Raw genomic sequence first — 3,753 nt, 5'->3', positions numbered from 1 at the left:
TTCCCCGTGCCTCCTTGTGGTTTTCTCTCCGCTCTTGAGTGTTCATTCACACACGGGCAGCACAAGTGGCTAGCACTGTGGCTTCACAGCGCCGGGGTCCCAGGTTCGATTCCCGGGCTTGGGTCACTGTCTGTACGGAGTCTGCACGTCCTCCCCGTGTCTGCGTGGGTTTCCTCCGGGTGCTCCGGTTTCCTCCCACAGTCCAAAGATGTGCAGGTTAGGTGGATTGGCCGTGATAAATTGCCCTTAGTTAGGAGGGGTTATTGGGTTACAGGGTTAGGGTGGAAAGTGATATCTTAAGTGGGACGGTGCAAACTCGATGGGCCGAATGGCCTCCTTCTGCACTGTATGTTCTATATATACATGGTCTTCGCGTGGCCTAAAATTGATCCAAACCTCCATGTGGGAGAGCTGGAGACGGTGGAGGCCCCATTAGGGTGTTAGGAGACCAGGGAAACGGATGATTAAAATGAACAAGATCATCTCACAAGCTCAGGGAAGGCAGGTCTTCACAGCGAGAGACCTCAAATAGAACAACACCAACTTGTGTGTAGCCCTTTGAGCAAACCATTAGGGCAATAAATAAATTGAGGGACAATAGGAAGGGGCACTCCCTTTACACAGAGGATTGCGAATCTTTGGGATTATCGACTGCCACAGGGTTGTGGAAACATAGATACATAGAAGGCCCTTCGATCCTGCTCCGACATTCATCACCATCATGGCTGATCATCCAACTCAATAGCCGAATCCTGCTTTCTCCCCATAGCCTTTGATCCCGTTCTCCCCGAGTGCGATATCCAGCCGCCTCTCGAATATATTCAATGTTTTAGCCTCAACTACTTCCTGTGGTAATGAATTCCACAGGCTCACCACTCTCTGTGTGAAGAAATGTCTCCTTATCTCTGTCCGAAATGGTTTACCCCGAATCCTCAGACTGTGACCCCTGGTTCTGGACACACCCATCATTGGGAACATCTTCCCTGCATCGACCCTGTCCAGTCCTGTTAGAATTGTATAAGTCTTATGAGATCCCCCCTCATTCTTCTGAACTCCAGCGAGAACAATCCCAACCTCTTCAATCTCTCCTCGTCCGTCAGTCCCGCCATCCCTGGAATCAGTCTGGTAAACCTTCGCTGCCCTCCCTCGAGAGCAAGAACATCCTTCCTCAGAGAAGGAGACCAGAACTGCTCCCAATACTCCAGGCGTGGCCTCACCAAGGCCCTGTACAATTGCAGCAACACATCCCTGCTTCAGTACTCGAAACCTCTCGCAATGAAGGCCAGCATACCATTCGCTTGCTGCACCTGCATGCTTACCTTCAGCGCCTGGTGCACAAGGACACCCAGGTCCCGCTGCACGCTCCCCTCCCAATTTACAACCATTCAGGTAGTAATCTGCCTTCCTGTTTTTGCTTCCAAAGTGAATAACCTCGCACTTACCCAAATTATACTGCATCTGCCATTGGTTTGCCCACTCGCCCAACCTGTCCAGATCATGCTGTAGGATCCCTGCATCCTCGTCACAATTCACCCTCCCACCCAACTTGGTATCATCTGCAAACTTTGAGATGTTACATTTTGTTCCCTCATCCAAATCATTAATGTATGTTGTGAATAGCTGGGGACCCAGCACCGATCCCTGCGGTACCTCACTAGTTACTGCCTTCCAATGTGAAAAGATCCATTAATCCCTACTCTTTGTTTCTTCTCTGCCAACCAGTTTTCTATCCATCTCAATACACTCTGCCCAATCTAGCAAGGCCAACTCACGCCTCATATCCTCATAGTTCCCTTTATTAAGATTCAGCACCCTAGTCTCCGAATCAACTACTTCACTCTCCGTTTTGATAAAAAAATTCTATCATGTTATGGTCGCTCATCCCCAAGGGGTCTCGTACAGCCAGATTGGCAATGATTCCCTTCGCATTACACAGTACCCGGTCTAAGATGGCCTGCTCTCTGGTTGGTTCCTCCACATATTGGTCAAGAAAACCAGACACACTCCAGGAATTCCTCCTCTGCGGCATGGTGGATAATTTGATTCGCGCAATCTATGTGAAGATTAAAATCACCCATGATCACCGATATTCCCTTATTACATGCATCTCTAATTTTGTGTTTAATGCCATTTCCAACCTCACCACTGCAGTTTGGAGGTCTATATATGACACCCACTAATGTTTTTTGCCCCTTGGTATTACTCAACTCTACCCATATCGATTCCACATTGTCAGAGCTAATATCCTTTCTCACGATTGAGTTAGTTTCCCCAGTCATTGAGTGAGTTGAAAGCCGAGATTGGTAGATGTCTGATTAACAATAACGGGAAGGGTTATGGGGACACTGGGTGTAAAAAGGCAGTGAATAGTGAGGTTGACAAAGCAGCTGAGTCCCCCGGCGGTGCCCACCGGGTACGGCAGGCCGCGATCGTGCGGGCGGACACTGCGTGCTCCCTCTCCAGGGGAACTTGTATTTCTAACCGCACCCTCGACACGAAGGACCACCCCAAGGAAATTCACAGGAGCGCGTCGGCTGGAGGCGGTGGTAATGCAGACGCCCCCCCCCCCCCCCCCCCCCACGGGCTAATCTGGTTCACTAATGCCCCCCTTTAGGGAAAGGGGGGGAAATCTGCCGCCCTTACCCCCGGTCTGGCCTACACGTGACTCCAGACCGCCCCCCCCCCTCCACGCACACACACACACAGCAATGTGGTCGACTCTTAACCCCCCCCCCCCCCCTCGGAAATGGGCCGAGCGAGACACGGGGCAATTCAGGCTGGGCAACAAATGCTGGGCCTTTCCCAGTGACACCCACGCCCTCCCATAGGCCATAGAAACATACATCGAGAACAGAAGCAGGAGGAGGCCATTCGGCCCTTCGCGCCTGCTATCCCATTCTTTATGATCATGGCTGATCATCAAGTTCAAGACCCTGATTTCCCCCCCCCCCCCATATCGCCAAGAGCTATCTCTAATTCCTTCTTGAAATTACCTTGGGGCAGCACGGCGGCGGCGGCGGTTAGCACTGCTGCCTCACGGCGCCGAGGTCCCAGGTTCGATCCCGGCTCTGGGTCACTGTCCGTGTGGAGTTTGCACATTCTCCCCGTGTCTGCGTGGGTTTCGCCCCCACAACCCAAAAGTTGTGCAGGGCGAGGTGGATTGGCCACGCTAAATTGCCCCTTAATTGGGGAAAAATGAATTGGGCACGCTAAATTTCTTTAAAAAAAAGAAATGACAACGTTTTGGCCTCGACTACTTCCTGTGGGAGCGAATTCCACAGATTCACCCCTCTCTCTGGGTGAAGACATCTCACAGAATTTACAGTGCGGAAGGAGGCCATTCGGCCCATCGAGTCTGTACCGGCCTTTGGAAAGAGCACCCTACCCAAGGTCAACACCTCCACCCTATCCCCATAACCCAGTAACCCCACCCAACATGAAGGGCAATTTTGGACACTAAGGGACAATTTATCGCGGCCAATCCACCTAACCCGCACATCTTTGGACTGTGGGAGGAAACCGGAGCACCCGGAGGAAACCCACGCAGACACGGGGGAGAACGTGCAGACTCCGCACAGACAGTGACCCTGAACGGGAATCGAACTTGGGACACTGGCGCTGTGAAGCAGCAGTGCTAACCACTGTGCTACCGTGCTGCTCTCCTCATCTCAGTCCTAAAAGGTTTACCCCTGACCCTCAAACTCTGACCCCTAGTTCTGGACTCCCCCACCATCGGGAACATTCTGAATCTGC

Source organism: Scyliorhinus torazame, chromosome 24, assembly GCF_047496885.1.
Source record: "Scyliorhinus torazame isolate Kashiwa2021f chromosome 24, sScyTor2.1, whole genome shotgun sequence".
Lineage (NCBI taxonomy): Eukaryota > Metazoa > Chordata > Chondrichthyes > Carcharhiniformes > Scyliorhinidae > Scyliorhinus > Scyliorhinus torazame.
The sequence above is the reverse complement of the archived record's forward strand: the minus strand, read 5'-3'. Positions refer to the sequence as shown.